Genomic DNA, 14,820 nt, shown 5'->3' with positions numbered 1-14,820 from the left:
GTACTCGCTCACGTAGGGTAGCCAGGACGCTAATGTAGTAATGCTGATTCACTGTTTGTCCCTCTGGTACCCAATCAATGTGCACAATCCCTTTGATGTCAAAAAAAAACAATCATCATTGCCTTGAATTTCGATTTTGACATTCGTGCTTTTTTTGTCGTGGAGAACCAGGAGTTTTCCAATGCATCGATTGGCGTTTAGTTTCGGGATGATAAGTAAAAAACCACGACTCATCGCAAGTAATAACATTTTGTAAGAAGGTGGGATCACTTTCAATGTTTTCCAGGATGTCAGAACAAATCATTCTTCGGCGTTCCTTCTCTTCAATTGTGAGACACTTTGGAACCATTTTTGAACACACTTTGTTCATGTTGAAACTTTCATGAAGAATCTGCCTAACACTTTCCTTGTCAACTCCTGTTAACTCAGACACTGCTCTGATTGTTAAACGGCGATCTTGTCGAACAAGTTTACCGATTTTTTCAATGTTTGCATCAGTTTTTGCTGACAATGGTCTGCCAGTGCGAGTGTCATCACTGGTGTCTTCGCGGCCATCTTTAAATCGTTTAAACCACTCAAACACTTGTGTTCGCGATAAACAATCATCGCCGTACACTTGTTGTAACATTACAAACGTTTCACTTGCAGATTTTCCTAGTTTGAAACAAAATTTGATGTTAACACGCTGTTCTTTCTGTACACTCAACATTTTCCGACGAACAGACAAAACGTCAACTACTTAAAACAGACGCCACGGGCAGACTGAGTGCAGGAGGCAGATGAAATTCGAGCAGTAGGCGGAGCGAGAGTCACGTGACAGGCCACGCGACTTTCAGCCTTATTGCATTCGTTTTATTGTTTCACCAGTACTAGTCCGGTTTTTTTCTAGCCACACCTCGTATGTGGGACGGTCTTTGGCGTGTAACTTTGAAATTGAAGATTCTTTGTAGAGGTTGTTTTCTAGGATAAATAAGTCATTTAAGATGATTATGGATTTGAGGCATTGGAATTTACTCTGTTTCACTTCGAGAAGCCTGCAGCTAACCGCCCCAGGGTCGTTGTTACAAGTGAGACCGATTTTTGGACGAGTCAGGATCGCACTGGCTGTAGTCAGTACGAAAAGCCACAGCAGGCATTGTCAGCTGCTATGAGCAAGCACATTTCGGCAGTGCCCAGCGCATACAGCTACACAAGTCAGGGACTGGTAATGAATGGTACGCAATGCTACGTTTCAGGTCTAATTTTCCGGTTTCCTGCCACTATTATCGGAATGACAACTCTAAGCGCCAGCTACTCGTCCGAAATTTTGTCCAAGGAAAACACGACTTGCCTAAACGCCACGTTAGGCTCACCTCTTCTGGCTACCCTGGAGCAGATGACAGCCGCACGAAATAGTTGTTTAACGATGGAACACGGATTCGATCACAAAAGAAACATCTGCAAGAATGACGCTATAATCTCATAACCATAGGGTAAGCAGATCAGCCGTTTGTGTAATTTGTAGCATATTAGGAGCTGTTAGTTGCCGTCTCAGACGTCGAGGTGCCAGGTCTCACCCTTATCTTCCTTCAACCTTTCGGGTCCACAGTAGTCATGCCGGTACCACTGCAGCTGTGTCACCTACAGTCACGGAGATTTGCTTTGTCCCACAACGGGTAACGATTAGGCTACCGTCCTTTGTCATACCGCCTCGTTTCCAGTTGATGGGCTTTCTGAATATTACTGCTGGCCTTTCTCCATTGTGCAACCAATTTCCGCGCAGTAATCTCGTCTGGCAATATGTCATTAATAGAGTGCTAAGTGGTGTGGCTAAAATACGGGAGTAATTCTGTTAATGTGGATTACTGACTTAAATGTTTGACGTTATTGAAAGCCATAATCAGCCAAGGGAACAAATGATTCCATCCCCTTTGATCTCTACAATGGATGGCGATTAATTTTAACGTACTCTGCATAAGACGGATTGCAATAATAAGTGGTAGTTGTGTCTTGCTGTATATCCAACTTTATACAGAAATGTTTATAACCTTGGGAAGTAAAAAAAGCCTGGTGACGACCCAAAATCTTAAATATTCTCTATAGGTCTGACACTAAGGCATGAGTGGTAGCGATCTCCATAGGTTCACGTCGGGTGGACACTGTAAGGTGCCTACACCCAAGACAATATAGTGGTTCTCCATCTTAGATCTTGAGAGAGCGACCACAAAATTAGTGAAATTTATCTGAAAAAGGAGGTCTACTAGTATGGTCGCTAACAGCCCCACCTTAGTGTTTTATGCTGACTTGAGCACTCCACATATATTACAGTTTCCGATTTGTAACTTTAATCTTACACATTTCCACATGAATTATTCCCTGATATTGGCTGTCATTTTAAAAATGCCTAAATACCTCTAAAATTGGTGATTCACGGCAGTGTTTGATAGCAATGACACCAACCCCTGCAGAATTATTACCTCAGATTTTCTTATCATACTATGCCTTACAACAATCCTTAATAGAATACGACTGAACATGTCTCCCATTGCTATTTTCAATTTTAATCCATTAACTCCTCATTTCTTTGTAGATATTTTCTAATGCCATTTAATAATTGTGGTAGATCGGTCAGGACAGAACTTATTAAGGGAATATTCTTGTTTTCCATGGGCTCATCATGTGCTAACTGCCCTCCATCTTGAGGTTGGAATATTCTGCTCAGATCTCCTGCAACAATATAACCCTTTAATGGCTCGCATCTGAAACTGAATCGCACGATTCTTCCAATCTTGCAACGATCCAAATTAACGCATGGTTGCCTGTTTCCAGTGTAAATTACATGTGCTACAGTTAGTATTTCAATTTATCCTCTCCGAAATGTATTGCTAACACCTCTAACTCATATACCGAATAACCTTTTCCTAAGGGTTCAGAGATCTAGGTGCATAGGCATTCAATCTCCTTCGTTCTTCGTTTTCCTATAGCACCGCCAGACCTACTCCAACAGCCGAGACATCATTTTGAAAGTTAAATGATAGATTAAAATCAGAAAGGACTAAAACCGAAGCTCCACTTAACGCTTACTTCATTGCTGTCAAGGAAGCTACATCCGAGGGACCCCAGTCAAACCTACGACCCTTTTTAAACAATTCGAACAATGGAGCTGCCTTATCGGCAAATTCTGGTATGTCTTTACGGAAGAAGTTGGTCATCTTCATGAAACTAGCTAATGTCTTCACACTCTTGGGGTTCGGGGTCTGATCAACGGCTGGAACTCGATAAAGGTCAATGGTTATACCCTCCGTGAGAACAGTGTCCCCCAAGTATCTCATCGAGGCACACGCATATTTAACATTGCGTGGGTTGACCTTGTTCCAGTCCCTCAATCTCTTAAATACATCTCCCAAGTGCTGGAAATATTCACCCGTGAAACGGATGTAAATCACTAAGCCATCGAGATAATGACGCACAAATTGAATCTTGTTGTCCTAAAACATACTATACATCAACTGAGGAAGTACAGTTACGCCCGTAAATAATCCAACAGCAACTCAACTGCATTCTAAGATATTCCATTCCACCGCGAACATAGTAAATGGTTTAGAACTTCCAAAAAGGGGAATCTGATTGCAGGGCGTGGTGAATACCCGTGCTTCATGAACTCGCCCCCCCCCCCCCCCAAAAAAAAAAAAAACATCAGCACAGCTCCGGTAGAGGTACTGAATGTAAAACAATCTTCGTGCTTAATACTCTATAATCAGTTATTGGTCTACGTTCTCAGTTTTGTTTGGACACCGAAACATGGCGGATGCATAATGCGATTTTGTTGAACGAATGATCTCTTCTCCCCAACATGTTCTCAGTCAAATCTTTCAACACCTTCATATTAGGAGGTGCTAGCCTAAGGGAGAGCCTTTTTACACTGATATTATCATTCAGTTTAATCACACACTCTGGTAATGTTGTATCCTCTAACTTGGAGGGCCAATCTTTCGAAAAGTCTGAAGACATTTTTTTTTATTTCCTCCTAAATTCATAGATACAGGTGCCCGATTTGTTATTCTAGCACCGTTGCTTCTTTTCTTTCTTCACCTTCCTCCCACAGACCCGCTTGTTCACTACTGGCAACTACCTCCTCAGTCCTCTCTTTATGGCTGTAAAAAGAAAAACTCACTTGTTGCCTGACTTTAAATTAAAACTTACACTCGCCTCATCATTAAACAGCCTGACTCTGGTTATCAGGTCGGCTATCAGTTTGTTGCCATGTTCTTCATAATACGAACATTAGCCTTTTAGGTAAATTTTTCTATACCAGTCTTCGTCGCAACACCTCGTTCACCCCAGTATCATACTGATTAACCCCTTTCTACAGTAATGCTTCTTCCCTCAACTGATCTTATTTTCCGATAGCCTTATTAACTCACAACCAATCATATTACACTGCCGAAACGGAGCATCGTGAATAGAGCAACGCACACAATGGCCTATTGTCAACAATATAACAAGAATCATTACTCCACCAGCTATTATTGCAAACGTTCTTTCCTTACATTTTCATCTTGTGGTAGTAATCGTCCAGTCTCCAAAACCACTCTATTCTTCGAGCAGTTCATGCTTTCATGGCCTGGTTCACCATAAATCCAACAAGTTAATACTTTTTCCTTTTTCTCTGAAAATCGGGTTCTATGTCTGGCCTCTTATTGGGCTACCTTCTACGTCGATAGCCTATACTACCATCAAATGAAAGGTTCCCGACCTGACTTTCTCACATTCCTCATTTCGTCGATGGAGTTCCGTCCCAAAACAGGCAACCTCTTCACCCATATTCCAATGCTTGAACATTTTGCACCGATTCATCTAACTGAGCCCAGGTCTCAGGGATTTACAAAATACTACTCTCTGTTTATGTACAGGCTTTCTACCAGGGAGGATGCGTTTGACGATTTGTTTTCCTGGATGTCTAAACAAAACACCTGTGCACTTTCTCTAACTCTCCCTCCATTCTTAATTATGTATACATGACAAGCTTTCTCGCCCCCATATTTTTGTAAATGAGTTCCTGTAATGCCAAAGGTAGGCTAATTCGACGCATTTCTGCCATAAACTGATTTATCGTGCTCCTTTCTCGTATTGCAACTAAAACGCGTTCTAACATATCCCCTTTTACTGTAGTAACTACTAACCTCGATGGCTGTAGAATGTTAATGTCCACCCTCTGCCCCCAGTCATCATCGAGGTTTCTGTTGAAAATGTCGCATAAAACACAGAAGCTGAATAATCTGTTGATAAATTAATATAATCTGCCAGGAATCCTTTCAGAGTGTTATAAAACTTAGTGAGATCCCATGCTCCCTCAACCAACCGCTCTCCTCTTCCCTTACCACGTCTGTAGCCTCACTGATTCTCCTACGCTTCCGCTGTAGAGTGCCCATAATAGGGGAGTCAGTCATACACTACAGCTGTCGCAAGCTACCGTACCAGTGACCAACACTTTTTACATAGCGTTCTTCTTCCCAATGCTCCGCACCCGCCAAGTCCTCTAATAGTTCTATATAGTTAGCATATCTAGCCCGTAATTGTCTGATTTGGTTATCCTTATACGGAGAACTATAACTGCCCTGAGCATTTCTGAAGGGTCCTCCAGAGCAGCGCAAATTGCACCAGTGGCCCAACTTAACACCTTCCGGTCGGTTTTCTTCCGCACAACAGGGCACTACAGACTGCGCCGTAATTGCTCGACCAGTTCTGCAACGCTTCCTCGTGGTTCTGTTCCGTTTCTCTGTAACTCAAAGCACCTCTCTCCTCGGCCTACATAAACCGGTTCAAAATGGTTCAAATAGCTCTGAGCACTATGGGACTTAACATCTATGGTCATCAGTCCCCTATAACTTAGAACTACTTAAACCTAACTAACCTAAGGACAGCACACAACACGCAGTCATCACGAGGCAGAGAAAATCCCTGACCCCGCCGGGAATCGAACCCGGGAACCCGGGCTAAACCGGTTCAGTCACTGTCCCCACAGACATTCTGAAACACTCAATAACTTTACCCTATAAATAACTAATCTCACTATAACACTATTCCCAACATTCACCAAACCCACGCTTAAACTGTTAGTCTCAATGCGTGGTTGGATGGACAAAAGAATAATATACAACTGAACTTCGACAAATTTATGAGTGTTTAAGTGAATAAACAAATATTTCCAGAAAAACTTTCAAGAAATTTCATTAAGTTAACGATTGTTTGTCTACTGATACACTCCCCTTGCCGACCCTGAAGAACGGAAAACCTTAATTCCTTCGTTTTTTTACAATTAAAACAATTCAAAGTAACCATAATAAGTAACATTTCGACCTTTCAAAGCTGATATGCTTGAATGAAATATTTTACTGCCTTTCTTATGAAGGACAAGATAAGTTTAACAATTAGTTGTTAGCTATTTCTCAGCCAGTAGCAGGTTCTACCAAGTTAACAACTTCAAGAACTTTCTTTTAAATTGAACAATCATTCAGCGTATAGCTGAAACAGTGATCAAATAGCACTTCTTGGCTTCACTAGGCAATTTACAGTACCGCTGTTATTTCAGCCTGAGTAATTGTTGACACGCTGAAAAGACATTACTTAAAAATACTTATCGAACAACACAAACATACAACCGGTCCACTGCAACTTGTCTTTCTGTTGCGGCGTCTGTTATCCGAGCAGCCTATACGCAGCTGATTATACGTCAGTTTTTCAGTTGATCTTGCTTTCTCATGCATTCAACAAGGCTCAGGATTTATCTCAGATATCTTGCCAAGCTTCTGCGGTTCTAACCGCCCATGGATTCCACACTTAACGGCCGGAATTTAATGCGTTTTGCTGCAACCTTCACAAGCCATAAAAAGACATCGAACAGGTGAGCTTTTCAATCGTGACTTGGCTGGCCACGCTATAGCATTTAGTCCAAAACATTGCAAGGTCGCTCCTGCCCGTCTGACTGTCCACAAGGAACTCCCTTTCCCGCCGCCGATTACACAGTCAGCGACAACCCACTATTTTTGCCCGCGCTGCTGCTAGGCCAATACATTAACGAAAATTGTAGTGCCAGTCTCTACAAACAGTACCATAAGCGAGACAAGAAGGGTTGGCAACAACCGCTCATCCCGCGTATCATCCTTTACCTGGCACGGAATAGGGAGATAGTATCAATGGTACACGAAGTATCCATCACCATTCTCCATAAGGTGGGTAGCCAGATATAGGTATAGAGGATTTCAAATGGTTCAAATGGCTCTGAGCACTATGGGACTTAACATCGGAGGTCATCAGTCCCCTAGAACTTAGAACAACTTAAACCTAACTAACCTAAAGACATCACACACACATCCATGCCCAAGGCGGGATTCGAACCTGCGACCGTAGCGGTCGCGCGATACCAGACTGAAGCGCCCAGAACCGTTCGGCCACTGCGGCCGGCTAGGCACAGATATCAGCCGTGCAAAAGTATCCGGACTTGTATTAGTGGTCAATGATATGTCTCCACCTTTCGCCTTTACGACGTTTTGAACTGTGCTTGGGACACTTTCAGTTAGGTGTCTGAATACCTATGGAAGAATGCGAGCGCATTCTCCATGAAAAACCGAAAGTGGGTAAGGTAACGATTTTGGACGCTGGGGTCTGGAGCGAAATCGGCGCTGTAATTTGTCCCAAACGTGCTCCATAGCTTTTAGTTAGAGACCGAGCAGTTCCTCTGCTGTACACAATATACAACGCTGTAAAATATTTTCATATTCTTCCGCAATTACCATTTTGTTTTCTTAAGTTCATAACTAACCACGATAAACATCCCCAAACCATAATGCACTCTCTTTATACTTTACTATTGGCACTTCACTCAATGGCAGGTAACATTCTCCAGGCTTTCACCAAACCCAGATCTCTCCAACGGATCATCAGAGCGTATGACGTGATTCACCATTTTAAATTACATGTTTCATGTCATCCACTGCCCAGTGGCTTTACACCACTTCAAGCACCAACTTTCATTGACAACAAACATGTGTCGTTTGTACCACAGGCCAGCAATAGGAGTGAGAACTGGCTTAATGAAGCTCTGTATGACTGTTTAGCATTTAGTCATTAAATTTATTGTAACTCCAGAGACTCAAAATTTCAATAATCTTGTGCAACAACTAATATTCTATTGATATTTTACATAAAATGCAATGAGTAATCTCCATAGCGCTTTGGAAAAGAACATTTCCCCACAGGTTACATTACAGGTAGCCAATACTTTGTGTCCTTTCTGACCAGATGCTAATGTGCTATATACAATGGGTACTATGCTCATCGCCGAACGAGGTGGCGCAGTGGTTAGCACACTGGACTCGCATTCGGGAGGACGACGGTTCAATCTCGCGTCCGGCCATCCTGATTTAGGTTTTCCGTGATTTCTCTAAATCGCTCCAGGCAAATGCCGGGATGGTTCCTTTGACAGGGCACGGCCGACTTCCTTTCCCATTCTTCCCTAATCCGATGAGACCGATGACCTCGCAGTTTGGTCTCTTCCTCCAACAACCCAACCCAATGTAATGTACTATGCTCGTCTGAAAAGCACATTATAATACGGCAAAAGGAAATTTTACAATCCCTATACCAACTGTGCATTTACATATGTCGCAGTTCCTTCCACCGACATAATTAAGGTACTTATATATTAATAACACACTCCTAGCTAGAACATAAAATTTAAGAGAACCAACAACGAAACTTGATAAATTGCTGACATGTGTCGTCTGGTCAATGGTGACCGAGCAACTGGCTCGTCACAATACGCCAGTCACTACTCTTGATGAACTGTGGTATCGTGCTGAAGCTGCTTGGGCAGATGTACCTGTACACGCCATCCAAGCTCTGGCTCAATGCCCAGGCGTATCAAGGCCGTTATTACGGTCAGAGGTGGTTGTTCTGGGTACTGAGTTCTCAGGATCTATGTACCGAAAGTGCGTGAAAATGTAATCACAGGTCAGTTCTAGTATAATATATTTGTCCAATGAATACCCGTTTATCGTCTGCATTTTTTCTTGGTGTAGCAATTTTACTGGGCTGTAGTATATTACACTTTTTGATATCGTTGCAGCAATCCTTATATCTTGATCCTAAATTCCACAATGACGTTCTGTTTCAATGATGAGAAGTTCCATGTCGAAAGCCATTTCTGCAGCAGAAAACAGCACAATTTCCTTTAAAACGAACAAAAGATGCACGTGATTTAGCGGTCACAAAGATTGCTAACAAATGATAAATGCAACACAAGCACGCTTGGGAACAATGCTGTAACACCGCCCTCTGGAGTCACACTGTTGGACCGCCACGTGTGGGAGGGACAAACGCGACTGAACCGCCGCCACCTGTCGTGGGGACCGACAGTCGCACAGCAGGCCGCGCGGACAAATCGCCCGTGGGTGAGGCCTTTTGGGAAATGCGTGGTAAATAAAGAACGCGACTCTGCAGCGCGGGCAAGTCGCACAACCAATTCGTCCGTGTTCAAGCGGCCTTACTGTGTCCATGTCATACATGCTGCACACTTTCAATGTAAATACCACTGTATGAAATCTCTTGGATCGATAAAACGAAGTTTTCTCAGGGGGTAAAAACTAAACTACTCGATTCTGTTTCAGTCATGAAACTAAATTATTTTCAAAAGATCATTACTGTTATCACACTTTTGTGGGACTCTAATATTGATTATGTAAGTTATCAATAACTGCTTCTTCTCTATTAGTAGCATTAACGCGGTGGAGGTTACAGGGTCGTCACATAGTCTACCCACTACACACATATTTTGTACTTTGCCCCGTACATCGTTCATGACAAAAGTGAGACATGTACGCAATAAATGCTAAATATCTCAAGAAAACGTCTTCTCCAAGTTGTAAATAGTTCCTGCATTAGTCATGATATTGCTTCATTACTCTCTCCGAAACAGATAAATCAATAAATTGACAGCACAGCACAGCAGTAACTACATAAGGGATACTATAAAGCTGTACATATTATTATTATTATTATTATTATTATTATTATTGATATTACTATTACAGTCCTTAGACACAAACCATTAACAGCCTGAAGTCATCCAGTTTCATAAAATTCAGAATTAAGGAGTACAGCAATGAAGTGATATACAACAGTAAGTATAGTGCACACGTCTGAACATGTTTGATTTTAAATGAGGATGCAGTATGCAGGTCAGGCAATTGCCGCAGTGGAGAGGATTAATGGAGGGAAAGCATGTTTTATAACGAATGTGTGTAATCCTGCCCACTCATGTCTTATAGAGTGCCTTGGAAGATGATTTCTCCGATAGCTAGAGCACATACAAACAATCATATTAATAGAGTTTGATACAGTAATTAAATTGAGAATACTTAACTTCGTAATTAGAGCGAGTTGTTGCAAGCAATTGGCAACTTGCAAATAATAATCAATGTCCTTCAACCTAAACGATTTCCATGTAAGCAATGAATAACAGATCACGCAGCTTCACAAGTAGCGGCTCTCCTAGTGAACTCTTCTAGTCCGGGTCTACTAACGTGGCCGCGGCTAGGCGGCACGTCGCTTTTATTCACATCGTGTAGATGCCGCTCCTGTCGTGGTGACGTCCTAGTCAGCGTGCTATTGGCTGACGTCGTCTCACAGTCCCCTCTGCTCTATCGTTCTTGATCTTCGTGCCGGCTCTTGTCGTTACGCCGGAACAAAGTGGGAACCTTCACTGTGGATATCTAGCTTTCTGTTCTGAGAACGAGTTGTAGGTAGCACTTGCGATGCACCACGAATCCTTCGTCATTCATTCTAACACACACACACACACACACTAAATATCATTCATCATTTTAAAAATAAGAGTGTTCCAACAAAAGTCTTTCATTCTACATTTTAGTTGAGCGCTGAAGTTGGTAAGTTGGTGAGAATGTGGGGATGTGGCAGAGGGGAACAGATGGCTGGGAGGAGGTGGCGGGATGTTAGTTATTGTCTGATTGCACTAAAGGGTACTGGTCTAAGAAAGATTGGGAACCACTGCTGTAGATTCTCTCTAGGCAGTAAGCATTATCAACTTTTGGGAAAGTTTCACGAGAGAATTGTATTTTCTTTTTGTAAACTGAGAATATTATATTGCGAGAAGTGCCGTAAAGTATGTGTCTACTTTACATACAGAAAGTGCCATAATTCTTCACACCGATGACCGCATCAATATATGCAATCTCATAATACAATGCACGCTGACTTTGTGTGTCATTTATTTAGCCGCCAAATTGCATGTCTTAGCTAACACTAATAAACAAATCCCTTGCACTTTATATACACGGCGAGTCACTAACTATTGCCACCAAGAATAACTCTGAAAGTATGACAGGAGCCGAAACGATTGTGGGACAAAAGTTGCATGGGACAACGGGGGCCATCGAGGATATTCAGATTTGAGATTGTTCTGGACACGAATTTTGCATTGTGCAAATCTCGTAACGAAGTATTTGTTATGAACAGGTCGATACGTCAGCGAGAATAAGTAGTGGGAGGAATCCTAAATAGATTTGAGATTTGGCATTTATATTTAAAATTGGTAAAATGAGTGAAGGCAACAATTACCAGAATTTGGTAGACTTGTGTATGGAATAATCGGTCGAAAAGTGGGAAACGCGCAATGCGGAAACCAATGTTCAGGGGCGGGCGGCTAGCATGAAGAGCAGAAATAGAATTCCAAACGTTAGAAAATGTCTCGGAATCGGAGGTGAAAATCAAATCTGAAACCTTTGATGACAAGTACAGGGGGACATTTATAGAGGAACACTCTACGGAAGTAAAACCGGTAGTTTCCGGGAATTTAACTGATTTATTGAATGTTTTGACTAACGAAATCAAGGCTCAGTCTAGCAAGATAGAAACTCAATCGGCCGAAATTAAAACTCAGTCTGAAAAAATTGACAGGAAGCTAGACAATCAGAACAAAGCTATTAATGTTGTTAACAACAATGTTGGAGTTGTTAACACAAAAGTTGATAAAATCAAAGAAGATATTGTTGTAATTAATACCGAAATCGGTAATCTTAAACAGGAAATGATACGAGTTCAGGCAGAAATTGCGAGCATAAATACTCGTTTTGACTCTGAAATTAGCAGAATCGAGAAAAGTGTAGGAGAAGCAGTTGCTCCGATCATCGAGAATAAGGTGATGGAACAAATTCAATTAGTGAAAAAAGAAGATCCACAGAAGGAGGAAACTTTAAAGGCTTTAGTATCCGAGGTGAGGAAGCAGGCTAATACCTGCGAAGAGAAAAAGAGGGAAGTGGAAACGCTTGCGACAACAACTTGCCAAGTAATTACGAGAGTGTCGGAATGACCATAAACTTGACGAAAAACAGAGCTATGTGCCAATCTGCGCACATAGTTCGGAATTGTTGACGAAAGAGGAGCGGTTCGACCCCTTGAAAAAAGGCGGTATACACGTGACCGATTTCATTAAAAATTGTGAAAGAGTTTTGTGGTGTCACCGCCAGACACCACACTTGCTAGGTGGTAGCCTTTAAATCGGCCGCGGTCCATTAGTACACGTCGGACCCGCGTGTCGCCACTGTCAGTAATTGCAGACCGAGCGCCACCACACGGCAGGTCTAGAGAGACGTACTGGCACTCGCCCCAGTTGTACAGCCGACTTTGCAAGGAACGGTTCACTGACAAATACGCTCTCATTTGCCGAGACGATAGTTAGCATAGCCTTCAGCTACATTTGCTACGACCTACCAAGGCGCCGAATTCAATTGATATTGAGATTCTATTAATGTATCATCAAGAGCGATGTTCAACAAATGTGGATTAAAGTTAAGTATTCCAGAAGCTACGTACTTTTCTTTATAGCATTCATTACGTATCCTGTTTCAGACCTCACGCCAGCCTGCGTGAGTCTAAGTGCGTGCCTTTCGGCTTCCTCTCATTGTGTCTAGGCTGTATTGTCTAGACACAACAAGTTTTACCCAGATCATGGACTAATGAGAGAAAAATTAATGCCGTTATCGACGTGTTGGCTGGTGATGGCAAGCGTTGGGGCTTAAACCTCAACATCACGAACCTGACTTTCGACGAGTTTAAAAATTTGTTTCTGGCTGAATACTGGTCAGAGCAAAAACAGCAAAGTGTCTGGCGCGAATTTGTCGTATCGATGCCTTTCGATGCGAATTCGCGTGGGTCGATGAAGGAGTTTTGTGAGGGCTGGATCCGCAAGTTGGAATATTTGCGTGATCGCCGCACGGAACCCGAAATAGTCTGGGAACTCTACAAGAAGCTTCCAGATGATACAAAACGCTACGTAGAAAGCAATTACAAGACAATCAATGATTTCCTGGAAAGAGTTGAGGACGAGGACAATTGGCGCAATAATCGCGACAGTGGTAGAGGCCGTGGCCACAACAACGGGTACCACAACAACCACAACAACGATAACCATGGGAATAACGCATACCGCAACCATGGCAGCAATAACAATAATGGTTCGGACAGTAATGACAATCGGTACAATTCAAATAATAACAGGAATGACGGAAAGCAGTATCATACTAATTTGTTACGGGCTTCACAGAATAGTAATAACGCCAAAGGGTGTGATAAGCCGCCTCAGCAGCATCCGGGGAGCGGATCTGCTGGGACAAGACAGGGAAACCATTAGCCGCGCCGATGAGGGCCAATAACAGGAGAAAACCCAGGTGTCGTCGTTATGAAAATTCCGCATGGAATAATCAACGGCGGGAGAGTGTGCCAGAGTTAGAAGAAAGGAGTGCACCCACAAGTAGTAGATCAGCTGTAGACACGGCAGTAGAAAGTACATTCACTGTCAGTGAGAACAATTTAAGTAGTGTTCCGGAAATCGATTATAAAGTGGCAGCTGTAACACGCATAGCGGAACCTGAGATTGAGTTTAAGAATGATTCGCAAGTGTTGAGAGATGAAGAGAGGGATGAGGTCTGGTTAAGGCAGTTCAGTCGCTTATACGACGAACTTAGAGATTATAGGGGCCTGTATGGAAGAAGTGTTTATAGGGGGCGCGTGCAGGATTTTCCGCGTCTCGTCCCGCAGGAAGATGGTGTTTGTGAAGTGATAGAAAGTTCTGGTCCCAACGGGCAGATTTTACCAGGAATAGTTGACGCTAATGGGGAGCACGAGCAAGATTCGTCGTGTTTCGTACCGCAGGAGTTGGATGTTGAAGTAGTAACGGAAAGTTCTGGCCCTGACCGGCAGACTTTACCGAAAGTTATAGTGTTAGAAGTGGCCGACCCATACGACGCAAAACTCCAGTTTAAACATTGCGAAAGAATTAAGGAGAGAGATTACGAGAATTTTGGTGATAGCCGGACACGATTGGTAGAAAAGCACGTAGATTACAGCGTGTATGAGGTTAGAGCTGACATTATACGGTCGTGCAGTAGCAGTGTGGGTTGCGCAGATCCAAAGCAAGTAATTGCAGGTACTACTGGGCATATTCCTCCAGGTAGAGTGGCACATGAGATCAATCTGGCCAAAGAGGAATCAACGAGGGTGACAATTAGTGAAGTAATAGCAAAGCAACACTTACTAGTTGACGAGTTACAGGAAAACGTTTCGGTATCGGAGGCGAAGCTACAGACTTAGCCTCAGGACAAACGTATTGAAATTAAAACTGTATGTGAAAAGAGGCTGAAAATGCCGCCAGATAAGCCGGATTGTGGATCAAAGCCGGATGGTTTTTTTCTGGAATTACCTGGATGTAGACGATTTATTGTGGGAAAATAAAGATACAGTCGAGGACAAGTGTAGACACATAGC

The sequence above is a fragment of the Schistocerca nitens genome, chromosome 5 (genome assembly GCF_023898315.1).
Source record: "Schistocerca nitens isolate TAMUIC-IGC-003100 chromosome 5, iqSchNite1.1, whole genome shotgun sequence".
Lineage (NCBI taxonomy): Eukaryota > Metazoa > Arthropoda > Insecta > Orthoptera > Acrididae > Schistocerca > Schistocerca nitens.
The sequence above is the reverse complement of the archived record's forward strand: the minus strand, read 5'-3'. Positions refer to the sequence as shown.